A 27787-nucleotide genomic window follows, 5' to 3' on the forward strand; every position below is an offset into this window, starting at 1 on the left:
TGCTTTACTCAGGCCCGGTACATGAGCAACTGTGAAAGCAAAATTAAAAATGTTATGTGAAGTGACCATTTCATTGTTGAAACCATGACCCAATAGACATTTTCTCTTTTGAAACTTCGTACATTATCCATATATGTTCTCAAAGGGAAGGAATACACAGGATTTAGGCTGAATTTTTTTTTTCAGTATTTTGTGTTCCACCAGATTTATTTGAAGATCTCCTGTCCTGCATCCACTGCCCAATGCAGAAGGCCACACATAATACAACCCACATGAGAACTTCACTTCTACAGCCTGATGAAATCATCATTAGAATATAATTTTCCTTTCATCATCAAAGATTTTTATATCAGATTAACCAGCTCTCTTGCTTGCCCATGTTTTTCCCTGGTTTTTGTACCTTGAAATGGGTGTGCACTCTTCTCAGCCTTGATCTCCATCTTCCCCCGTATTTCCAAACATATTCATCTGGGAAACATGTAAAGATCTTATTCGGGGCTTGTTTCATTGTTTTCAAATATCTGCCCTTGAAATTCAACTTCCACCACTGTCTCTCCTATCCAAAGCTATGTACTTGCAGAGGATTTCTGCTGAGAAATTTCACAGAAAGCTCTTATACTGCAGGTGAATGATGCCAGCAAGTCTTGACTGAATAGCTTAGGGAACAGGACTCAGCCAAATGACAGACATGACAAGGGAAAACCATATGCTCAAGCATAGGACATGGCAGAGATCATCATCCAGGCCCTGGCATATTTCATATCCCATTGAAAGTACATCCATGTGTAGATTGGCTAGCATTTCCATCCACAAATTCTGAGCAGTGAAGCCTTCAGAGAGAATATTGTGGCATACAAGGCCAAGAATATTCATCCTATTTAAATATTGCCCTACAAGGTCCTCTGTGCCACTGAGGTCTCCATGGCAATGCCCAGCATTGTGACTCAGGTCTCCTACTGCACACTTGTATCCTAGAGCCTAAAGTCCAGCTCACAATGGTGCTCAGCCAATCACAGCCCATTGTGGTTTTCTGGCAACCACAAGCTTGTGGATTTCTGTGAACTGTTTCAGCCCAACTCTGCAGCTTTCCACCTCATACAACCACAGCCATTCCAATCATGCAGTATTTGATTAGCCTCTCTATGTTGCATCAGAATTTTTTTTTACAGTTGTAGTGATCAAGAAAATTTGACATATTTTGAGAAGTGGAGGGAAGTCATTGGAAAACCTTTTGGTATGTCTGAGGTCTATGGGTTCCAAACTTGACTACCCCAGTCTTTTAAATTTTCAAACCTAGAGCCTAAAATCCCCCTCACAGTGATGTTCAGCCAATCTCAGCCCAGTGTGGTTGCCTGGCAACCACAAGCCTGTGGATTTCTGTGAACAGTTTCAGCCCAACTCTGCATCTTTGCACCTCATACAACCACAGCCATTCCAATCATGCAGTATTTGATTAACCTCTCTAAGTTGCCTCAGAATTTTCTTTGAAGTTGTGCTGATCAAGCAAATTTGACATATTTTGACAAGTGGAGGGACGTAATTGGGTCTGTCTTTAGCTCTGTTTGTGGTATATGGGGTCCAAAGTGACTAGCCCAGTCTATTCAATTATCAAACATAGAAAGCCAAATGTTTCAGGGAGGAAAGAAAATGCCACAAAAATTTGGGTTCTGCCAAGTTTCTGGTGGCTTGCGAAGCAAACCTGCAAACCATACATGCAGTCTCTGCTGGATTACTGCCACCATGGTAGTATCAGTTAGCACTAAAAGCCAGGAACCAGAAGATGAGACCCAAAATGAAAGTGAATCCTTGCAGTGCATGAATATTTGGAGTGCCTGCTTCAACTATCCAGCTTCCTCGGGGTTCACTTGTCTGCAATCGCTATTTCAAGGAGGTCTGCAGCCATTCCAGCATAACCCGGAACAATAAACATGAGGTATTAGCACAATACCTTATCACCAGCAGGTTTTCCCAGAATTCAACTGTAACGTTTTGAAAGGGAAACCCTTAGAAAAGGGATGCAAATGCCCCTTTCACAAAAAATCCCAGGTATTTTCTCATGGCATGGAATATTTAGACTCCACAACTCATGTAGTGAACCCAGGGACCTAGACCAAGTGTGTCTAGTTTAATGTTGTCCTCTTTTTGGAAACAGCATCTTATGTAGTTGTTGAAAGAGGCCTTGAGATAAATTCGTAGCCCAAGATGGACTGGAACTCCCAAGGATCCATCCACCACAGCCCCCAGATTGCTGGGATTATAGGCATGAGCGACCATGCCAAGCATGTGCACAGAGATTCTTACATAATTTGTGAAATCCCACTACTGGTCTATAGGTAGTTTCTGTGCTTCAGGCTTTAGGAATATGCCTCTCTTTGTTTTGGCTCCCCTTGTTCAGGTGTCCATTTCTATTGTGATAAGCTCCAAGGCCCCAGGCAAGGGAGTGGCTGCCCTTCCTCTGGTGTGTCCTTGGATGATTACAGCCCAGGTGAACAGGGTTCAAATATATTGGATCCTGTGCATTTGAAGAGGAAATGAGTAAAGATTCATGAGTTAATGTGGACATGCCAGGGAATTGAGGGGCCATGATAGAGACAATACTTCAGGCCATGGACCCAAGGCTGAGGATTCTGTACCTCTAGCTTCTTGAATAGTGGGCCTGCTGAGCAATTGTGTGCTCTCAAATGTAATTTGATGGGTTTTGTTTTAATTTATTTTGTTTTTTGCTTTGGTTTTTTACATGGAAGGAACTGTACCATGGTTTAAAGAAGCTGGAGTGTCTTACCTAAGAGAAATTTGCAAAAAGGGACAATTCAGCAGCCAAGAATTTCTCAAATGCCCTTGGCGTTTTAAAAAAAGTGACATAAAGTTGAGCGTGTCATGTCCATGTCTCTTTACAAAAGATTTTACCTCCTATTTGATAGGAATTACTGTTTCTTTGAAAGGTCAACCTGCACTGAAATAAAGATAATCCCTCCTTTCCTCATTCTGCTTGAAACCACATTCTTTGTTAGTTATATTTTCTTACACAGAAACACTTGGAGATGACTACAGCAAGAGTTTCCCATTGGTGGAATTTCCACGGAGACACATGAAGTAATACTGCACAACTTCAAGTGAAGTGCACTGTCCCTTGACAATGGCAAGTCTGGGCAAACCTCTAGTAACTGAAAATCTTAGAAAGTCTAAAAGTGAGTGAATGAAAATGGGCCTCACCACATTTGGACAGGGCCTCTCCTGAAGCACACATTTGTGGAAAAAGTAATTATGAGAGACGCATGAACTCCCAAAACGGAATGGAAATTTTCTTGTTTAGGCCTGGAACGCTATGGCCTGGAGCCCTGTGTTTCTAACTGGATGAGCAAAGTGTGAGCAGAGATCAAAGTAAAACACACAGCATTTAGGGAACTCGATATTTAACCAGTTGTCCAGAGTAGTGGCAAACTGTACTTGTGTCAATTTGCTCAAATCCTGTCTTCACAAGAAAGTAAATTCCAGCACGACCAGTGACTAGAGGAGGACACATTTTAAAGGACTTGTACAAAGTCCAACCCTGAAGTTAGCCCAACACTGAATTTAGATGAAAAGTAGCAGAGTCTGTTAGTCTTTCAAGTTTTAATAGGAGAAACTTATAGCATGTAATAGCTGTTACATGAATAACTTCAGAGCTTTTGGAGAGGTCGAAATCACTATGAGTGAGGGCTTCCCTGACTCACAAAGTTAAAAATAGTAAAACAAACAATTTGAAAAACCAATCAACCAATTAAATACAAACACTAAGTCCAAAGGGTTTCACTGGTTTTAAAACCACTTATGGAATGCACAACAATTGATGAGGCTTACTCTGCATTCTGCTTTACTCAGGCCCGGTACATGAGCAACTGTGAAAGCAAAATTCAAAATGTTATGTGAAGTGACCATTTCATTGTTGAAACCATGACCCAATAGACATTTTCTCTTTTGAAACTTCGTACATTATCCATATATGTTCTCAAAGGGAAGGAATACACAGGATTTAGGCTGAATTTTTTTTTCAGTATTTTGTGTTCCACCAGATTTATTTGAAGATCTCCTGTCCTGCATCCACTGCCCAATGCAGAAGGCCACACATAGGACAACCAACATGAGAACTTCACTTCTACAGCCTGATGAAATCATCATTAGAATATAATTTTCCTTTCATCATCAAAGATTTTTATATCAGATTAACCAGCTCTCTTGCTTGCCCATGTTTTTCCCTGGTTTTTGTACCTTGAAATGGGTGTGCACTCTTCTCAGCCTTGATCTCCATCTTCCCCCGTATTTCCAAACATATTCATCTGGGAAACATGTAAAGATCTTATTCGGGGCTTGTTTCATTGTTTTTAAATATCTGCCCTTGAAATTCAACTTCCACCACTGTCTCTCATATCAAAGGCTATGTATTTGCAGAGGATTTCTGCTGAGAAATTTCACAGAAAGCTCTTATACTGCAGGTGAATGAAGCCAGCAAGTCTTGACTGAATAGCTTAGGGAACAGGACTCAGTCAAATGACAGACATGACAAGGGAAAAGCGTATGCTCAAGGATAGGACATGGCAGAGATCATCTGCAAGGCCCTGGCATATTTCATATCCCAATGAGAGTACATCCATGTGTAGATTGGCTAACATTTCCATCCACAAATTCTGAGCAGTGAAGCCTTCAGAGAGAATATTGTGGCATACCAGGCCAAGAATATTTATCCTATATAAATCTTGCCCTACAAGGTCCTCTGTGCCACTGAGGTCTCCATGGCAACGCCCAGCATTGTGACTCAGGTCTCCTACTGCACACTTGTATCCTAGAGCCTAAAGTCCAGCACACAATGGTGCTCAGCCAATCACAGCATATTATGGTTGCCTGGCAACCACAAGCTTGTGGATTTCTGTGAACTGTTTCATCCCAACTCTGCAGCTTTCCACCTCATACAACCACACCCATTCCAATCATGCAGTATTTGATTAACCTCTCTAAGTTGCCTCAGAATTTTCTTTGAAGTTGTGGTGATCAAGCAAATTTGACATATTTTGACAAGTGGAGGGAAGTAATTGGCTCTGTCTTTAGCTCTGTTTGTGGTATATGGGGTCCAAACGTGACTAGCCCAGTCTATTCAATTATCAAACTTAGAAAGCCAAATGTTTCAAGGGAGGAAGGAAAATGCCACAATGATTTGGGTTCTACCAATTTTCTGGTGGCTTGGGAAGCAAACCTGCAAACCATACATGCAGTCTCTGCTGGATTACTGCCACCATGGTAGTATCAGTTAGCACTAAAAGCCAGTTACCAGAAGATGAGACCAAAAATGAAAGTGAATCCTTGCAGTACATGAATATTTGGAGTGCCTGCTTCAACTATCCAGCTTCCCGGTGTTCACTTGTCTGCAATCGCTATTTCAAGGAGGTCTGCAGCCATTCCAGCATAACCCTGAACACTAAACATCAGGTATTAGCTCAATACCTTATCACCAGCGGGTTTTCCCAGAATTCAAATGTAACATGCTGAAAGGGAAACCCTTAGAAAAGGGATGCAAATGCCCTTTTCCCTAAAAATCCCAGGTATTTTCTCATGGCATGGAATATTTAGACTCCACAACTCATGTAGTGAACCTAGGGACCAAGACCAAGTGTGTCTAGTTTAATGTTGTCCTCTTTTTGGAAACAGCATCTTATGTAGTTGTTGAAAGAGGCCTTGAGATAAATTCGTAGCCCAAGATGGACTGGAACTCCCAAGGATCCATCCACTTCAGGCCCCAGATTGCTGGGATTATAGGCATGAGCGACCATGCCAAACATGTGCACAGAAATTCTTACATAATTTGTGAAATCCCACTACTGGTCTATAGGTAGCTTCTGTGCTTCAGGCTTTAGGAATATGCCTCTCTTTGTTTTGGCTCCCCTTGTTCAGGTGTCCATTTCTATTGTGATAAGCTCCAAGGCCCCAGGCAAGGGAGTGGCTGCCCTTCCTCTTGTGTGTCCTTGGATGAATACAGCCCAGGTGAACAGGGTTCAAATATATTGGATCCTGTGCATTTGAAGAGGAAATGAGTAAAGATTCATGAATTAATGTGGACATGCCAGGGATTTGAGGGGCCATGATAGAGACAAAACTTCAGGCCATGGGCCGAAGGCTGAGGATTCTGTACCTCTAGCTTCTTGAATAGTGGGCCTGCTGAGCAATTGTGTGCTCTCAAATGTAATTTGATGGTTTTGTTTTAATTTATTTTGATTTTTGCTTTGGTTTTTTACATGGAACGAACTGTACCATGGTTTAAAGAAGCTGGAGTGTCTTACCTAAGAGAAATTTGCAAAAAGGGACAATTCAGCAGCCAAGAATTTCTCAAATGCCCTTGGCGTTTTAAAAAATGTGACATAAAGTTGAGCGTGTCATGTCCATGTCTCTTTACAAAAGATTTTACCTCCTATTTGATAGGAATTACTGTTTCTTTGAAAGGTCAACCTGCACTGAAATAAAAATAATCCCTCCTTTCCTCATTCTGCTTGAAACCACATCCTTTGTTAGTTATATTTTCTTACACAGAAACACTTGGAGATGACTACAGCAAGAGTTTCCCATTGGTGGAATTTCCACGGAGACACATGAAGTAATACTGCACAACTTCAAGTGAAGTGCACTGTCCCTTGACAATGGCAAGTCTGGGCAAACCTCTAGTAACTGAAAATCTTAGAAAGTCTAAAAGTGAGTGAATGAAAATGGGCCTCTCCACATTGGGACAGGGCCTCTCCTGAAGCACACATTTGTGGAAAAAGTAATTATGAGAGACGCATGAACTCCCAAAACGGAATGGAAATTTTCTTGTTTAGGCCTGGAACGCTATGGCCTGGAGCCCTGTGTTTCTAACTGGATGAGCAAAGTGTGAGCAGAGATCAAAGTAAAACACACAGCATTTAGGGAACTCGATATTTAACCAGTTGTCCAGAGTAGTGGCAAACTGTACTTGTGTCAATTTGCTCAAATCCTGTCTTCACAAGAAAGTAAATTCCAGCACGACCAGTGACTAGAGGAGGACACATTTTAAAGGACTTGTACAAAGTCCAACCCTGAAGTTAGCCCAACACTGAATTTAGATGAAAAGTAGCAGAGTCTGTTAGTCTTTCAAGTTTTAATAGGAGAAACGTATAGCATGTAATAGCTGTTACATGAATAACTTCAGAGCTTTTGGAGAGGTCGAAATCACTATGAGTGAGGGCTTCCCTGACTCACAAAGTTAAAAATAGTAAAACAAACAATTTGAAAAACCAATCAACCAATTAAATACAAACACTAAGTCCAAAGGGTTTCACTGGTTTTAAAACCACTTATGGAATGCACAACAATTGATGAGGCTTACTCTGCATTCTGCTTTACTCAGGCCCGGTACATGAGCAACTGTGAAAGCAAAATTCAAAATGTTATGTGAAGTGACCATTTCATTGTTGAAACCATGACCCAATAGACATTTTCTCTTTTGAAACTTCGTACATTATCCATATATGTTCTCAAAGGGAAGGAATACACAGGATTTAGGCTGAATTTTTTTTTCAGTATTTTGTGTTCCACCAGATTTATTTGAAGATCTCCTGTCCTGCATCCACTGCCCAATGCAGAATGCCACACATAGGACAACCAACATGAGAACTTCACTTCTACAGCCTGATGAAATCATCATTAGAATATAATTTTCCTTTCATCATCAAAGATTTTTATATCAGATTAACCAGCTCTCTTGCTTGCCCATGTTTTTCCCTGGTTTTTGTACCTTGAAATGGGTGTGCACTCTTCTCAGCCTTGATCTCCATCTTCCCCCGTATTTCCAAACATATTCATCTGGGAAACATGTAAAGATCTTATTCGGGGCTTGTTTCATTGTTTTTAAATATCTGCCCTTGAAATTCAACTTCCACCACTGTCTCTCATATCAAAGGCTATGTATTTGCAGAGGATTTCTGCTGAGAAATTTCACAGAAAGCTCTTATACTGCAGGTGAATGAAGCCAGCAAGTCTTGACTGAATAGCTTAGGGAACAGGACTCAGTCAAATGACAGACATGACAAGGGAAAAGCGTATGCTCAAGGATAGGACATGGCAGAGATCATCTGCAAGGCCCTGGCATATTTCATATCCCAATGAGAGTACATCCATGTGTAGATTGGCTAACATTTCCATCCACAAATTCTGAGCAGTGAAGCCTTCAGAGAGAATATTGTGGCATACCAGGCCAAGAATATTTATCCTATATAAATCTTGCCCTACAAGGTCCTCTGTGCCACTGAGGTCTCCATGGCAACGCCCAGCATTGTGACTCAGGTCTCCTACTGCACACTTGTATCCTAGAGCCTAAAGTCCAGCACACAATGGTGCTCAGCCAATCACAGCATATTATGGTTGCCTGGCAACCACAAGCTTGTGGATTTCTGTGAACTGTTTCATCCCAACTCTGCAGCTTTCCACCTCATACAACCACACCCATTCCAATCATGCAGTATTTGATTAACCTCTCTAAGTTGCCTCAGAATTTTCTTTGAAGTTGTGGTGATCAAGCAAATTTGACATATTTTGACAAGTGGAGGGAAGTAATTGGCTCTGTCTTTAGCTCTGTTTGTGGTATATGGGGTCCAAACGTGACTAGCCCAGTCTATTCAATTATCAAACTTAGAAAGCCAAATGTTTCAAGGGAGGAAGGAAAATGCCACAATGATTTGGGTTCTACCAATTTTCTGGTGGCTTGGGAAGCAAACCTGCAAACCATACATGCAGTCTCTGCTGGATTACTGCCACCATGGTAGTATCAGTTAGCACTAAAAGCCAGCAACCAGAAGATGAGACCAAAAATGAAAGTGAATCCTTGCAGTACATGAATATTTGGAGTGCCTGCTTCAACTATCCAGCTTCCCGGTGTTCACTTGTCTGCAATCGCTATTTCAAGGAGGTCTGCAGCCATTCCAGCATAACCCTGAACACTAAACATCAGGTATTAGCTCAATACCTTATCACCAGCGGGTTTTCCCAGAATTCAAATGTAACATGCTGAAAGGGAAACCCTTAGAAAAGGGATGCAAATGCCCTTTTCCCTAAAAATCCCAGGTATTTTCTCATGGCATGGAATATTTAGACTCCACAACTCATGTAGTGAACCTAGGGACCAAGACCAAGTGTGTCTAGTTTAATGTTGTCCTCTTTTTGGAAACAGCATCTTATGTAGTTGTTGAAAGAGGCCTTGAGATAAATTCGTAGCCCAAGATGGACTGGAACTCCCAAGGATCCATCCACTTCAGGCCCCAGATTGCTGGGATTATAGGCATGAGCGACCATGCCAAACATGTGCACAGAAATTCTTACATAATTTGTGAAATCCCACTACTGGTCTATAGGTAGCTTCTGTGCTTCAGGCATTAGGAATATGCCTCTCTTTGTTTTGGCTCCCCTTGTTCAGGTGTCCATTTCTATTGTGATAAGCTCCAAGGCCCCAGGCAAGGGAGTGGCTGCCCTTCCTCTTGTGTGTCCTTGGATGAATACAGCCCAGGTGAACAGGGTTCAAATATATTGGATCCTGTGCATTTGAAGAGGAAATGAGTAAAGATTCATGAATTAATGTGGACATGCCAGGGATTTGAGGGGCCATGATAGAGACAAAACTTCAGGCCATGGGCCGAAGGCTGAGGATTCTGTACCTCTAGCTTCTTGAATAGTGGGCCTGCTGAGCAATTGTGTGCTCTCAAATGTAATTTGATGGTTTTGTTTTAATTTATTTTGATTTTTGCTTTGGTTTTTTACATGGAACGAACTGTACCATGGTTTAAAGAAGCTGGAGTGTCTTACCTAAGAGAAATTTGCAAAAAGGGACAATTCAGCAGCCAAGAATTTCTCAAATGCCCTTGGCGTTTTAAAAAATGTGACATAAAGTTGAGCGTGTCATGTCCATGTCTCTTTACAAAAGATTTTACCTCCTATTTGATAGGAATTACTGTTTCTTTGAAAGGTCAACCTGCACTGAAATAAAAATAATCCCTCCTTTCCTCATTCTGCTTGAAACCACATCCTTTGTTAGTTATATTTTCTTACACAGAAACACTTGGAGATGACTACAGCAAGAGTTTCCCATTGGTGGAATTTCCACGGAGACACATGAAGTAATACTGCACAACTTCAAGTGAAGTGCACTGTCCCTTGACAATGGCAAGTCTGGGCAAACCTCTAGTAACTGAAAATCTTAGAAAGTCTAAAAGTGAGTGAATGAAAATGGGCCTCTCCACATTGGGACAGGGCCTCTCCTGAAGCACACATTTGTGGAAAAAGTAATTATGAGAGACGCATGAACTCCCAAAACGGAATGGAAATTTTCTTGTTTAGGCCTGGAATGCTATGGCCTGGAGCCCTGTGTTTCTAACTGGATGAGCAAAGTGTGAGCAGAGATCAAAGTAAAACACACAGCATTTAGGGAACTCGATATTTAACCAGTTGTCCAGAGTAGTGGCAAACTGTACTTGTGTCAATTTGCTCAAATCCTGTCTTCAAAGAAAGTAAATTCCAGCACGATCAGTGACTAGAGGAGGACACATTTTAAAGGACTTGTAAAAAGTCCAACCCTGAAGTTAGGCCAACACTGAATGTAGATGAAAAGTAGCAGAGTCTGTTAGTCTTTCAAGTTTTAATAGGAGAAACGTATAGCATATAATAGCTGTTACATGAATAACTTCAGAGCTTTTGGAGAGGTCGAAATCACTATGAGTGAGGGCTTCCCTGACTCACAAAGTTAAAAATAGTAAAACAAACAATTTGAAAAACCAATCAACCAATTAAATACAAACACTAAGTCCAAAGGGTTTCACTGGTTTTAAAACCACTTATGGAATGCACAGCTATTGATGAGGCTTACTCTGCATTCTGCTTTACTCAGGCCCGGTACATGAGCAACTGTGAAAGCAAAATTCAAAATATTATGTGAAGTGACCATTTCATTGTTGAAACCATGACCCAATAGACATTTTCTCTTTTGAAACTTCGTACATTATCCATATATGTTCTCAAAGGGAAGGAATACACAGGATTTAGGCTGAATTTTTTTTTTCAGTATTTTGTGTTCCACCAGATTTATTTGAAGATCTCCTGTCCTGCATCCACTGCCAAATGCAGAAGGCCACACATAATACAACCCACATGAGAACTTCACTTCTACAGCCTGATTAAATCATCATGAGAATATAATTTTCCTTTCATCATCAAAGATTTTTACATCAGATTAACCAGCTCTCTTGCTTTCCCATGTTTTTCCCTGGTTTTTGTACCTTGAAATGGGTGTGCACTCTTCTCAGACTTGATCTCCATCTTCCCCCGTATTTCCAAACATATTCATCTGGGAAACATGTAAAGATCTTATTTGGGGCTTGTTTCATTGTTTTTAAATATCTGCCTTTGAAATTCAACTTCCACCACTGTCTCTCATATCCAAAGCTATGTACTTGCAGAGGATTTCTGCTGAGAAATTTCACAGAAAGCTCTTATACTGCAGGTGAATGATGCCAGCAAGTCTTGACTGAATAGCTTAGGGAACAGGACTCAGCCAAATGACAGACATGACAAGGGAAAAGCGTATGCTCAAGGATAGGACATGGCAGAGATCATCTGCCAGGCCCTGGCATATTTCATATCCCATTGAAAGTACATCCATGTGTAGATTGGCTAGCATTTCCATCCACAAATTCTGAGCAGTGAAGCCTTCAGAGAGAATATTGTGGCATACCAGGCCAAGAATATTCATCCTATTTAAATCTTGCCCTACAAGGTCCTCTGTGCCACTGAGGTCTCCATGGCAACGCCCAGCATTGTGACTCAGGTCTCCTACTGCACACTTGTATTCTAGAGCCTAAAGTCCAGCTCACAATGGTGCTCAGCCAATCACAGCCCATTGTGGTTGCCTGGCAACCACAAGCTTGTGGATTTCTGTGAACTGTTTCATCCCAACTCTGCAGCTTTCCACCTCATACAACCACAGCCATTCCAATCATGCAGTATTTGATTAGCCTCTCTATGTTGCCTCAGAATTTTTTTTACAGTTGTAGTCATCAAGAAAATTTGACATATTTTGAGAAGTGGAGGGAAGTCATTGGAAAACCTTTTGGTATTTCTGAGGTCTATGGGTTCCAAACTTGACTAGCTCAGTCTTTTAAATTTTCAAACCTAGAGCCTAAAATCCCCCTCACAGTGATGTTTAGCCAATCTGAGCCCAGTGTGGTTGCCTGGCATCCACAAGCCTGTGGATTTCTGTGAACTGTTTCAGCCCAACTCTGCAGCTTTCCACCTCATACAACCACAGCCATTCCAATCATGCAGTATTTGATTAACCTCTCTAAGTTGCCTCAGAATTTTCTTTCAAGTTGTGGTGATCAAGCAAATTTGACATATTTTGACAAGTGGAGGGAAGTAATTGGCTCTGTCTTTAGCTCTGTTTGTGGTATATGGGGTCCAAACGTGACTAGCCCAGTCTATTCAATTATCAAACTTAGAAAGCCAAATGTTTCAAGGGAGGAAGGAAAATGCCACAATGATTTGGGTACTGCCAAGTTTCTGGTGGCTTGGGAAGCAAACTTGCAAACCATACATGCAGTCTCTGCTGGATTACTGCCACCATGGTAGTATCAGTTAGCACTAAAAGCCAGCAACCAGAAGATGAGACCCAAAATGAAAGTGAATCCTTGCAGTGCATGAATATTTGGAGTGCCTGCTTCAACTATCCAGCTTCCCGGGGTTCACTTGTCTGCCATCGCTATTTCAAGGAGGTCTGCAGCCATTCCAGCATAACCCTGAACACTAAACATGAGGTATTAGCTCAATACCTTATCACCAGCGGGTTTTCCCAGAATTCAAATGTAACATGGTGAAAGGGAAACCCTTAGAAAAGGGTTGCAAATGCCCCTTTCACTAAAAATCCCAGGTATTTTCTCATGGCATGGAATATTTAGACTCCACAACTCATGTAGTGAACACAGGGACCAAGACCAAGTGTGTCTAGTTTAACGTTGTCCTATTTTTGGATACAGCATTTTATGTAGTTGTTGAAAGAGGCCTTGAGATAAATTCGTAGCCCAAGATGGACTGGAACTCCCAAGGATCCATCCACCTCAGCCCCCAGATTGCTGGGATTATAGGCATGAGCGACCATGCCAAACATGTGCACAGAAATTCTTACATAATTTGTGAAATCCCACTACTGGTCTATAGGTACCTTCTGTGCTTCAGGCTTTAGGAATATGCCTCTCTTTGTTTTGGCTCCCCTTGTTCAGGTGTCCATTTCTATTGTGATAAGCTCCAAGGCCCCAGGCAAGGGAGTGGCTGCCCTTCCTCTGGTGTGTCCTTGGATGATTACAGCCCAGGTGAAGAGGGTTCAAATATATTGGATCCTGTGCATTTGAAGAGGAAATGAGCAAAGATTCATGAGTTAATGTGGACATGCCAGGGAATTGAGGGGCCATGATAGAGACAAAACTTCAGGCCATGGGCCGAAGGCTGAGGATTCTGTACCTCTAGCTTCTTGAATAGTGGGCCTGCTGAGCAATTCTGTGCTCTCAAATGTAATTTGATGGTTTTGTTTTAATTTATTTTGATTTTTGCTTTGGTTTTTTACATGGAACGAACTGTACCATGGTTTAAAGAAGCTGGAGTGTCTTACCTAAGAGAAATTTGCAAAAAGGGACAATTCAGCAGCCAAGAATTTCTAAAATGCCCTTGGCGTTTTAAAAAAGTGACATAAAGTTGAGCGTGTCATGTCCATGTCTCTTTACAAAAGATTTTACCTCCTATTTGATAGGAATTACTGTTTCTTTGAAAGGTCAACCTACACTGAAATAAAGATAATACCTCCTTTCCTCATTCTGCTTGAAACCACATCCTTTGTTAGTTATATTTTCTTACACAGAAACACTTGGAGATGACTACAGCAAGAGGTTCCCATTGGTGGAATTTCCACGGAGACACATGAAGTAATACTGCACAACTTCACGTGAAGTGCACTGTCCCTTGACAATGGCAAGTCTGGGCAAACCTCTAGTAACTGAAAATCTTAGAAAGTCTAAAAGTGAGTGAATGAAAATGGGCCTCTCCACATTGGGACAGGGCCTCTCCTGAAGCACACATTTGTGGAAAAAGTAATTATGAGAGACGCATGAACTCCCAAAACGGAATGGAAATTTTCTTGTTTAGGCCTGGAACGCTATGGCCTGGAGCCCTGTGTTTCTAACTGGATGAGCAAAGTGTGAGCAGAGATCAAAGTAAAACACACAGCATTTAGGGAACTCGATATTTAACCAGACGTCCAGAGTAGTGGCAAACTGTACTTGTGTCAATTTGCTCAAATCCTGTCTTCACAAGAAAGTAAATTCCAGCACGACCAGTGACTAGAGGAGGACACATTTCAAAGGACTTGTAAAAAGTCCAACCCTGAAGTTAGCCCAACACTGAATTTAGATGAAAAGTAGCAGAGTCTGTTAGTCTTTCAAGTTTTAATAGGAGAAACTTATAGCATGTAATAGCTGTTACATGAATAACTTCAGAGCTTTGGAGAGGTCGAAATCACTATGAGTGAGGGCTTCCCTGACTCACAAAGTTAAAAATAGTAAAACAAACAATTTGAAAAACCAATCAACCAATTAAATACAAACACTAAGTCCAAAGGGTTTCACTGGTTTTAAAACCACTTATGGAATGCACAACAATTGATGAGGCTTACTCTGCATTCTGCTTTACTCAGGCCCGGTACATGAGCAACTGTGAAAGCAAAATTAAAAATGTTATGTGAAGTGACCATTTCATTGTTGAAACCATGACCCAATAGACATTTTCTCTTTTGAAACTTCGTACATTATCCATATATGTTCTCAAAGGGAAGGAATACACAGGATTTAGGCTGAATTTTTTTTTCAGTATTTTGTGTTCCACCAGATTTATTTGAAGATCTCCTGTCCTGCATCCACTGCCCAATGCAGAAGGCCACACATAATACAACCCACATGAGAACTTCACTTCTACAGCCTGATGAAATCATCATTAGAATATAATTTTCCTTTCATCATCAAAGATTTTTATATCAGGTTAACCAGCTCTCTTGCTTGCCCATGTTTTTCCCTGGTTTTTGTACCTTGAAATGGGTGTGCACTCTTCTCAGCCTTGATCTCCATCTTCCCCCGTATTTCCAAACATATTCATCTGGGAAACATGTAAAGATCTTATTCGGGGCTTGTTTCATTGTTTTTAAATATCTGCCCTTGAAATTCAACTTCCACCACTGTCTCTCATATCAAAGGCTATGTATTTGCAGAGGATTTCTGCTGAGAAATTTCACAGAAAGCTCTTATACTGCAGGTGAATGAAGCCAGCAAGTCTTGACTGAATAGCTTAGGGAACAGGACTCAGTCAAATGACAGACATGACAAGGGAAAAGTGTATGCTCAAGGATAGGACATGGCAGAGATCATCTGCAAGGCCCTGGCATATTTCATATCCCAATGAGAGTACATCCATGTGTAGATTGGCTAACATTTCCATCCACAAATTCTGAGCAGTGAAGCCTTCAGAGAGAATATTGTGGCATACCAGGCCAAGAATATTTATCCTATATAAATCTTGCCCTACAAGGTCCTCTGTGCCACTGAGGTCTCCATGGCAACGCCCAGCATTGTGACTCAGGTCTCCTACTGCACACTTCTATCCTAGAGCCTAAAGTCCAGCACACAATGGTGCTCAGCCAATCACAGCATATTATGGTTGCCTGGCAACCACAAGCTTGTGGATTTCTGTGAACTGTTTCATCCCAACTCTGCAGCTTTCCACCTCATACAACCACAGCCATTCCAATCATGCAGTATTTGATTAACCTCTCTAAGTTGCCTCAGAATTTTCTTTGAAGTTGTGGTGATCAAGCAAATTTGACATATTTTGACAAGTGGAGGGAAGTAATTGGCTCTGTCTTTAGCTCTGTTTGTGGTATATGGGGTCCAAACGTGACTAGCCCAGTCTATTCAATTATCAAACTTAGAAAGCCAAAAGTTTCAAGGGAGGAAGAAAAATGCAACAATGATTTGGGTTCTGCCAAGTTTCTGGTGGCTTGGGAAGCAAACCTGCAAACCATACATGCAGTCTCTGCTGGATTACTGCCACCATGGTAGTATCAGTTAGCACTAAAAGCCAGCAACCAGAAGATGAGACCAAAAATGAAAGTGAATCCTTGCAGTGCATGAATATTTGGAGTGCCTGCTTCAACTATCCAGCCTCCCGGGGTTCACTTGTCTGCAATCGCTATTTCAAGGAGGTCTGCAGCCATTCCAGCATAACCCTGAACACTAAACATGAGGTATTAGCACAATACCTTATCACCAGCAGGTTTTCCCAGAATTCAAATGTAACATGGTGAAAGGGAAACCCTTAGAAAAGGGATGCAAATGCCCTTTTCACTAAAAATCCCAGGTATTTTCTCATGGCATGGAATATTTAGACTCCACAACTCTTGTAGTGAACCTAGGGACCAAGACCAAGTGTGTCTAGTTTAATGTTGTCCTCTTTTTGGAAACAGCATCTTATGTAGTTGTTGAAAGAGGCCTTGAGATAAATTCGTAGCCCAAGATGGACTGGAACTCACAAGGATCCATCCACTTCAGCCCCCAGATTGCTGGGATTATAGGCATGAGCGACCATGCCAAACATGTGCACAGAAATTCTTACATAATTTGTGAAATCCCACTACTGGTCTATAGGTAGCTTCTGTGCTTCAGGCTTTAGGAATCTGCCTCTCTTTGTTTTGGCTCCCCTTGTTCAGGTGTCCATTTCTATTGTGATAAGCTCCAAGGCCCCAGGCAAGGGAGTGGCTGCCCTTCCTCTGGTGTGTCCTTGGATGAATACAGCCCAGGTGAACAGGGTTCAAATATATTGGATCCTGTGCATTTGAAGAGGAAATGAGTAAAGATTCATGAGTTAATGTGGACATGCCAGGGAATTGAGGGGCCATGATAGAGACAAATCTTCAGGCCATGGGCCGAAGGCTGAGGATTCTGTACCTCTAGCTTCTTGAATAGTGGGCCTGCTGAGCAATTGTGTGCTCTCAAATGTAATTTGATGGTTTTGTTTTAATTTATTTTGATTTTTGCTTTGGTTTTTTACATGGAAGGAACTGTACCATGGTTTAAAGAAGCTGGAGTGTCTTACCTAAGAGAAATTTGCAAAAAGGGACAATTCAGCAGCCAAGAATTTCTCAAATGCCCTTGGCGTTTTAAAAAATGTGACATAAACTTGAGCGTGTCATGTCCATGTCTCTTTACAAAAGATTTTACCTCCTATTTGATAGGAATTACTGTTTCTTTGAAAGGTCAACCTGCACTGAAATAAAAATAATCCCTCCTTTCCTCATTCTGCTTGAAACCACATCCTTTGTTAGTTATATTTTCTTACACAGAAACACTTGGAGATGACTACAGCAAGAGTTTCCCATTGGTGGAATTTCCACGGAGACACATGAAGTTATACTGCACAACTTCAAGTGAAGTGCACTGTCCCTTGACAATGGCAAGTCTGGGCAAACCTCTAGTAACTGAAAATCTTAGAAAGTCTAAAAGTGAGTGAATGAAAATGGGCCTCTCCACATTGGGACAGGGCCTCTCCTGAAGCACACATTTGTGGAAAAAGTAATTATGAGAGACGCATGAACTCCCAAAACGGAATGGAAATTTTCTTGTTTAGGCCTGGAACGCTATGGCCTGGAGCCCTGTGTTTCTAACTGGATGAGCAAAGTGTGAGCAGAGATCAAAGTAAAATACACAGCATTTAGGGAACTCGATATTTAACCAGGTGTCCAGAGTAGTGGCAAACTGTACTTGTGTCAATTTGCTCAAATCCTGTCTTCACAAGAAAGTAAATTCCAGCACGACCAGTGACTAGAGGAGGACACATTTTAAAGGACTTGTACAAAGTCCAACCCTAAAGTTAGCCCAACACTGAATTTAGATGAAAAGTAGCAGAGTCTGTTAGTCTTTCAAGTTTTAATAGGAGAAACTTATAGCATGTAATAGCTGTTACATGAATAACTTCAGAGCTTTTGGAGAGGTCGAAATCACTATGAGTGAGGGCTTCCCTGACTCACAAAGTTAAAAATAGTAAAACAAACAATTTGAAAAACCAATCAACCAATTAAATACAAACACTAAGTCCAAAGGGTTTCACTGGTTTTAAAACCACTTATGGAATGCACAACAATTGATGAGGCTTACTCTGCATTCTGCTTTACTCAGGCCCGGTACATGAGCAACTGTGAAAGCAAAATTCAAAATGTTATGTGAAGTGACCATTTCATTGTTGAAACCATGACCCAATAGACATTTTCTCTTTTGAAACTTCGTACATTATCCATATATGTTCTCAAAGGGAAGGAATACACAGGATTTAGGCTGAATTTTTTTTTTTCAGTATTTTGTGTTCCACCAGATTTATTTGAAGATCTCCTGTCCTGCATCCACTGCCCAATGCAGAAGGCCACACATAGGACAACCAACATGAGAACTTCACTTCTACAGCCTGATGAAATCATCATTAGAATATAACTTTCCTTTCATCATCAAAGATTTTTATATCAGATTAACCAGCTCTCTTGCTTGCCCACGTTTTTCCCTGGTTTTTGTACCTTGAAATGGGTGTGCACTCTTCTCAGCCTTGATCTCCATCTTCCCCCGTATTTCCAAACATATTCATCTGGGAAACATGTAAAGATCTTATTCGGGGCTTGTTTCATTGTTTTTAAATATCTGGCCTTGAAATTCAACTTCCACCACTGTCTCTCATATCAAAGGCTATGTATTTGCAGAGGATTTCTGCTGAGAAATTTCACAGAAAGCTCTTATACTGCAGGTGAATGAAGCCAGCAAGTCTTGACTGAATAGCTTAGGGAACAGGACTCAGTCAAATGACAGACATGACAAGGGAAAAGCGTATGCTCAAGGATAGGACATGGCAGAGATCATCTGCAAGGCCCTGGCATATTTCATACCCCAATGAAAGTACATTCATGTGTAGATTGGCTAACATTTCCATCCACAAATTCTGAGCAGTGAAGCCTTCAGAGAGAATATTGTGGCATACCAGGCCAAGAATATTTATCCTATATAAATCTTGCCCTACAAGGTCCTCTGTGCCACTGAGGTCTCCATGGCAATGCCCAGCATTGTGACTCAGGTCTCCTACTGCACACTTGTATCCTAGAGCCTAAAGTCCAGCACACAATGGTGCTCAGCCAATCACAGCATATTATGGTTGCCTGGCAACCACAAGCTTGTGGATTTCTGTGAACTGTTTCATCCCAACTCTGCAGCTTTCCACCTCATACAACCACAGCCATTCCAATCATGCAGTATTTGATTAACCTCTCTAAGTTGCCTCAGAATTTTCTTTGAAGTTGTGGTGATCAAGCAAATTTGACATATTTTGACAAGTGGAGGGAAGTAATTGGCTCTGTCTTTAGCTCTGTTTGTGGTACATGGGGTCTAAACGTGACTAGCCCAGTCTATTCAATTATCAAACTTAGAAAGCCAAATGTTTCAAGGGAGGAAGGAAAATGCCACAATGATTTGGGTTCTGCCAAGTTTCTGGTGGCTTGGGAAGCAAACCTGCAAACCATACATGCAGTCTCTGCTGGATTACTGCCACCATGGTAGTATCAGTTAGCACTAAAAGCCAGCAACCAGAAGATGAGACCAAAAATGAAAGTGAATCCTTGCAGTGCATGAATATTTGGAGTGCCTGCTTCAACTATCCAGCTTCCCGGGGTTCACTTGTCTGCAATCGCTATTTCAAGGAGGTCTGCAGCCATTCCAGCATAACCCTGAACACTAAACATGAGGTATTAGCTCAATACCTTATCACCAGCGGGTTTTCCCAGAATTCAAATGTAACATGCTGAAAGGGAAACCCTTAGAAAAGGGATGCAAATGCCCTTTTCACTAAAAATCCCAGGTATTTTCTCATGGCATGGAATATTTAGACTCCACAACTCATGTAGTGAACCTAGAGACCAAGACCAAGTGTGTCTAGTTTAATGTTGTCCTCTTTTTGGAAACAGCATCTTATGTAGTTGTTGAAAGAGGCCTTGAGATAAATTCGTAGCCCAAGATGGACTGGAACTCCCAAGGATCCATCCACTTCAGCCCCCAGATTGCTGGGATTATAGGAATGAGCGACCCTGACTCACAAAGTTAAAAATAGTAAAACAAACAATTTGAAAAACCAATCAACCAATTAAATACAAACACTAAGTCCAAAGGGTTTCACTGGTTTTAAAACCACTTATGGAATGCACAGCTATTGATGAGGCTTACTCTGCATTCTGCTTTACTCAGGCCCGGTACATGAGCAACTGTGAAAGCAAAATTCAAAATATTATGTGAAGTGACCATTTCATTGTTGAAACCATGACCCAATAGACATTTTCTCTTTTGAAACTTCGTACATTATCCATATATGTTCTCAAAGGGAAGGAATACACAGGATTTAGGCTGAATTTTTTTTTCAGTATTTTGTGTCCCAAACATGTGCACAGAAATTCTTACATAATTTGTGAAATCCCACTACTGCTCTATAGGTAGCTTCTGTGCTTCAGGCTTTAGGAATATGCCTCTCTTTGTTTTGGCTCCCCTTGTTCAGGTGTCCATTTCTATTGTGATAAGCTCCAAGGCCCCAGGCAAGGGAGTGGCTGCCCTTCCTCTGGTGTGTCCTTGGATGAATACAGCCCAGGTGAACAGGGTTCAAATATATTGGATCCTGTGCATTTGAAGAGGAAATGAGTAAAGATTCATGAGTTAATGTGGACATGCCAGGGAATTGAGGGGCCATGATAGAGACAAAACTTCAGGCCATGTGCCGAAGGCTGAGGATTCTGTACCTCTAGCTTCTTGAATAGTGGGCCTGCTGAGCAATTGTGTGCTCTCAAATGTAATTTGATGGTTTTGTTTTAATTTATTTTGATTTTTGCTTTGGTTTTTTACATGGAAGGAACTGTACCATGGTTTAAAGAAGCTGGAGTGTCTTACCTAAGAGAAATTTGCAAAAAGGGACAATTCAGCAGCCAAGAATTTCTCAAATGCCCTTGGCGTTTTAAAAAATGTGACATAAAGTTGAGCGTGTCATGTCCATGTCTCTTTACAAAAGATTTTACCTCCTATTTGATAGGAATTACTGTTTCTTTGAAAGGTCAACCTGCAGTGAAATAAAAATAATCCCTCCTTTCCTCATTCTGCTTGAAACCACATCCTTTGTTAGTTATATTTTCTTACACAGAAACACTTGGAGATGACTACAGCAAGAGTTTCCCATTGGTGGAATTTACACGGAGACACATGAAGTAATATTGCACAACTTCAAGTGAAGTGCACTGTCCCTTGACAATGGCAAGTCTGGGCAAACCTCTAGTAACTGAAAATCTTAGAAAGTATAAAAGTGAGTGAATGAAAATGGGCCTCTCCACATTTGGACAGGGCCTCTCCTGAAGCACACATTTGTGGAAAAAGTAATTATGAGAGACGCATGAACTCCCAAAACGGAATGGAAATTTTCTTGTTTAGGCCTGGAACGCTATGGCCTGGAGCCCTGTGTTTCTAACTAGATGAGCAAAGTGTGAGCAGAGATCAAAGTAAAACACACACCATTTAGGGAACTCGATATTTAACCAGGTGTCCAGAGTAGTGGCAAACTGAACTAGTGTCAATTTGCTCAAATCTTGTCTTCACAAGAAAGTAAATTCCAGCACGACCAGTGACTAGAGTAGGACACATTTCAAAGGACTTGTAAAAAGTCCAACCCTGAAGTTAGCCCAACACTGAATTTAGATGAAAAATAGCAGAGTCTGTTAGTCTTTCAAGTTTTAATAGGAGAAACTTATAGCATGTAATAGCTGCAAAATGAATAACTTCAGAGCGTTTGGAGAGGTCGAAATCACTATGAGTGAGGGATTCCCTGACTCACAAAGTTAAAAATAGTAAAACAAACAATTTGAAAAACCAATCAACCAATTAAATACAAACACTAAGTCCAAAGGGTTTCACTGGTTTTAAAACCACTTATGGAATGCACAACTATTGATGAGGCTTACTCTGCATTCTGCTTTACTCAGGCCCGGTACATGAGGAACTGTGAAAGCAAAATTCAAAATGTTATGTGAAGTGACCATTTCATTGTTGAAACCATGACCCAATAGACATTTTCTCTTTTGAAACTTCGTACATTATCCATATATGTTCTCAAAGGGAAGGAATACACAGGATTTAGGCTGAATTTTTTTTTCAGTATTTTGTGTTCCACCAGATTTATTTGAAGATCTCCTGTCCTGCATCCACTGCCCAATGCAGAAGGCCACACATAATACAACCCACATGAGAACTTCACTTCTACAGCCTGATTAAATCATCATGAGAATATAATTTTCCTTTCATCATCAAAGATTTTTACATCAGATTAACCAGCTCTCTTGCTTTCCCATGTTTTTCCCTGGTTTTTGTACCTTGAAATGGGTGTGCACTCTTCTCAGCCTTGATCTCCATCTTCCCCCGTATTTCCAAACATATTCATCCGGGAAACATGTAAAGATCTTATTCGGGGCTTGTTTCATTGTTTTCAAATATCTGCCCTTGAAATTCAACTTCCACCACTGTCTCTCATATCCAAAGCTATGTACTTGCAGAGGATTTCTGCTGAGAAATTTCACAGAAAGCTCTTATACTGCAGGTGAATGATGCCAGCAAGTCTTGACTGAATAGCTTAGGGAACAGGACTCAGCCAAATGACAGACATGACAAGGGAAAAGCGTATGCTCAAGGATAGGACATGGCAGAGATCATCTGCCAGGCCCTGGCATATTTCATATCCCATTGAAAGTACATCCATGTGTAGATTGGCTCGCATTTCCATCCACAAATTCTGAGCAGTGAAGCCTTCAGAGAGAATATTGTGGCATACCAGGCCAAGAATATTCATCCTATTTAAATCTTGCCCTACAAGGTCCTCTGTGCCACTGAGGTCTCCATGGCAACGCCCAGCATTGTGACTCAGGTCTCCTACTGCACACTTGTATCCTAGAGTCTAAAGTCCAGCTCACAATGGTGCTCAGCCAATCACAGCCCATTGTGGTTGCCTGGCAACCACAAGCTTGTGGATTTCTGTGAACTGTTTCAGCCCAACTCTGCAGCTTTCCACCTCATACAACCACAGCCATTCCAATCATGCAGTATTTGATTAGCCTCTCTATGTTGCCTCAGAATTTTTGTTACAGTTGTAGTGATCAAGAAAATTTGACATATCTTGAGAAGTGGAGGGAAGTCATTGGAAAACCTTTTGGTATGTCTGAGGTCTATGGGTTCCAAACGTGACTACCCCAGTCTTTTAAATTTTCAAACCTAGAGCCTAAAATCCCCCTCACAGTGATGTTCAGCCAATCTCAGCCCAGTGTGGTTGCCTGGCAACCACAAGCCTGTGGATTTCTGTGAACAGTTTCAGCCCAACTCTGCAGCTTTGCACCTCATACAACCACAGCCATTCCAATCATGCAGTATTTGATTAACCTCTCTAAGTTGCCTCAGAATTTTCTTTGAAGTTGTGCTGATCAAGCAAATTTGACATATTTTGACAAGTGGAGGGAAGTAATTGGCTCTGTCTTTAGCTCTGTTTGTGGTATATGTTGTCCAAACGTGACTAGCCCAGTCTATTCAATTATCAAACTTAGAAAGCCAAATGTTTCAAGGGAGGAAAGAAAATGCCACAATGATTTGGGTTCTGCCAAGTTTCTGGTGGCTTGGGAAGCAAACCTGCAAACCATACATGCAGTCTCTGCTGGATTACTGCCACCATGGTAGTATGAGTTAGCACTAAAAGCCAGCAACCAGAAGATGAGACCCAAAATGAAAGTGAATCCTTGCAGTGCATGAATATTTGGAGTGCCTGCTTCAACTATCCAGCTTCCTCGGGGTTCACTTGTCTGCAATAGCTATTTCAAGGAGGTCTGTATCCATTCCAGCATAACCCTGACCACTAAACATGAGGTATTAGCTCAATACCTTATCACCAGCAGGTTTTCCCAGAATTCAAATGTAACATGGTTAAAGGGAAACCTTTAGAAAAGGGATGCAAATGCCCCTTTCACTAAGAATCCCAGGTATTTTCTCATGGCATGGAATATTTAGACTCCACAACTCATGTAGTAAACCCAGGGACCTAGACCAAGTGTGTCTAGTTTAATGTTGTCCTCTTTTTGGAAACAGCATCTTATGTAGTTGTTGAAGGAGGCCTTGAGATAAATGCGTAGCCCAAGATGTACTGGAACTCCCAAGGATCCATCCACCACAGCCCCCAGATTGCTGCGATTATAGGCATGAGGGACCATGCCAAGCATGTGCACAGAGATTCTTACATAATTTGTGAAATCCCACTACTGGTCTATAGGTAGCTTCTGTGATTCAGGCTTTAGGAATATGCCTCTCTTTCTTTTGGCTCCCCTTGTTCAGGTGTCCATTTCTACTGTGATAAGCTCCAAGGCCCCAGGCAAGGGAGTGGCTGCCCTTCTTCTGGTGTGCCTTGCATGATTACAGCCCAGGTGAACAGGGTTCAAATATATTGGATCCTGTGCATTTGAAGAGGAAATGAGTAGAGATTCATGAGTTAATGTGGACATGCCAGGGAATTGAGGGGCCATGATAGAGACAAAACTTCAGGCCATGGGCTGAAGGCTGAGGATTCTGTACCTCTAGCTTCTTGAATAGTGGGCCTGCTGAGCAATTGTGTGCTCTCAAATGTAATTTGATGGGTTTTGTTTTAATTTATTTTGTTTTTTGCTTTGGTTTTTTACATGGAAGGAACTGTACCATGGTTTAAAGAAGCTGGAGTGTCTTACCTAAGAGAAATTTGCAAAAAGGGACAATTCAGCAGCCAAGAATTTCTCAAATGCCCTTGGCGTTTTAAAAAAAGTGACATAAAGTTGAGCGTGTCATGTCCATGTCTCTTTACAAAAGATTTTACCTCCTATTTGATAGGAATTACTGTTTCTTTGAAAGGTCAACCTTCACTGAAATAAAGATAATCCCTCCTTTCCTCATTCTGCTTCAAACCACATCCTTTGTTAGTTATATTTTCTTTCACAGAAACACTTGGAGATGACTACAGCAAGAGTTTCCCATTGGTGGAGTTTCCACGGAGACACATGAAGTAATATTGCACAACTTCAAGTGAAGTGCACTGTCCCTTGACAATGCCAAGTCTGGGCAAACCTCTAGTAACTGAAAATCTTAGAAAGTCTAAAAGTGAGTGAATGAAAATGGGCCTCTCCACATTTGGACAGGGCCTCTCCTGTAGCACACATTTGTGGAAAAAGTAATTATGAGAGACACATGAACTTCCAAAACGGAATGGAAATTTTCTTGTTTAGGCCTGGAACGCTGTGGCCTGGAGCCCTGTGGTTCTAACTAGATGAGCAAAGTGTGAGCAGAGATCAAAGTAAAACACACACCATTTAGGGAACTCGATATTTAACCAGGTTTCCAGAGTAGTGGCAAACTGAACTTGTGTCAATTTGCTCAAATCTTGTCTTCACAACAAAGTAAATTCCAGCACGACCAGTGACTAGAGGAGGACACATTTCAAAGGACTTGTAAAAAGTCCAACCCTGAAGTTAGCCCAACACTGAATTTAGATGAAAAGTAGCAGAGTCTGTTAGTCTTTCAAGTTTTAATAGGAGAAACTTATAGCATGTAATAGCTGTTACATGAATAACTTCAGAGCTTTTGGAGAGGTCGAAATCACTATGAGTGAGGGCTTCCCTGACTCACAAAGTTAAAAATAGTAAAACAAACAATTTGAAAAACCAATCAACCAATTAAATACAAACACTAAGTCCAAAGGGTTTCACTGGTTTTAAAACCACTTATGGAATGCACAACTATTGATGAGGCTTACTCTGCCTTCTGCTTTACTCAGGCCCGGTACATGAGGAACTGTGAAAGCAAAATTCAAAATGTTATGTGAAGTGACCATTTCATTGTTGAAACCATGACCCAATAGACATTTTCTCTTTTGAAACTTCGTACATTATCCATATATGTTCTCAAACGGAAGGAATACACAGGATTTAGGCTGAATTTTTTTTTCAGTATTTTGTGTTCCACCAGATTTATTTGAAGATCTCCTGTCCTGCATCCACTGCCCAATGCAGAAGGCCACACATAATACAACCCACATGAGAACTTCACTTCTACAGCCTGATTAAATCATCATGAGAATATAATTTTCCTTTCATCATCAAAGATTTTTACATCAGATTAACCAGCTCTCTTGCTTTCCCATGTTTTTCCCTGGTTTTTGTACCTTGAAATGGGTGTGCACTCTTCTCAGCCTTGATCTCCATTTTCCCCCGTATTTCCAAACATATTCATCCGGGAAACATGTAAAGATCTTATTCGGGGCTTGTTTCATTGTTTTCAAATATCTGCCCTTGAAATTCAACTTCCACCACGGTCTCTCATATCCAAAGCTATGTACTTGCAGAGGATTTCTGCTGAGAAATTTCACAGAAAGCTCTTATACTGCAGGTGAATGATGCCAGCAAGTCTTGACTGAATAGCTTAGGGAACAGGACTCAGCCAAATGACAGACATGACAAGGGAAAAGCGTATGCTCAAGGATAGGACATGGCAGAGATCATCTGCCAGGCCCTGGCATATTTCATATCCCATTGAAAGTACATCCATGTGTAGATTGGCTAGCATTTCCATCCACAAATTCTGAGCAGTGAAGCCTTCAGAGAGAATATTGTGGCATACCAGGCCAAGAATATTCATCCTATTTAAATCTTGCCCTACAAGGTCCTCTGTGCCACTGAGGTCTCCATGGCAACGCCCAGCATTGTGACTCAGGTCTCCTACTGCACACTTGTATCCTAGAGCCTAAAGTCCAGCTCACAATGGTGCTCAGCCAATCACAGCCCATTGTGGTTGCCTGGCAACCACAAGCTTGTGGATTTCTGTTAAGTGTTTCAGCCCAACTCTGCAGCTTTCCACCTCATACAACCACAGCCATTCCAATCATGCAGTATTTGATTAGCCTCTCTATGTTGCCTCAGAATTTTTTTTACATTTGTAGTGATCAAGAAAATTTGACATATTTTGAGAAGTGGAGGGAAGTCATTGGAAAACCTTTTGGTATGTCTGAGGTCTATGGGTTCCAAACTTGACTACCCCAGTCTTTTAAATTTTCAAACCTAGAGCCTAAAATCCCCCTCACAGTGATGTTCAGCCAATCTCAGCCCAGTGTGGTTGCCTGGCAACCACAAGCCTGTGGATTTCTGTGAACAGTTTCACCCCAACTCTGTAGCTTTGCACCTCATACAACCACAGCCATTCCAATCATGCAGTATTTGATTAACCTCTCTAAGTTACCTCAGAATTTTCTTTGAAGTTGTGCTGGTCAAGCAAATTTGACATATTTTGACAAGTGGAGGGAAGTAATTGGCTCTATCTTTAGCTATGTTTGTGGTATATGGGGTCCAAACGTGACTAGCCCATTCTATTCAATTATCAAACTTAGAAAGCCAAATGTTTCAAGGGAGGAAAGAAAATGCCACAATGATTTGGGTTCTGCCAAGTTTCTGGTGGCTTGGGAAGCAAACCTGCAAACCATACATGCAGTCTCTGCTGGATTACTGCCACCATGGTAGTATGAGTTAGCACTAAAAGCCAGCAACCAGAAGATGAGACCCAAAATGAAAGTG

Source organism: Cavia porcellus, unplaced genomic scaffold, assembly GCF_034190915.1.
Source record: "Cavia porcellus strain 051 isolate PalLab524CR breed Dunkin Hartley unplaced genomic scaffold, mCavPor4.1 scaffold_3, whole genome shotgun sequence".
Classification (NCBI taxonomy): domain Eukaryota; kingdom Metazoa; phylum Chordata; class Mammalia; order Rodentia; family Caviidae; genus Cavia; species Cavia porcellus.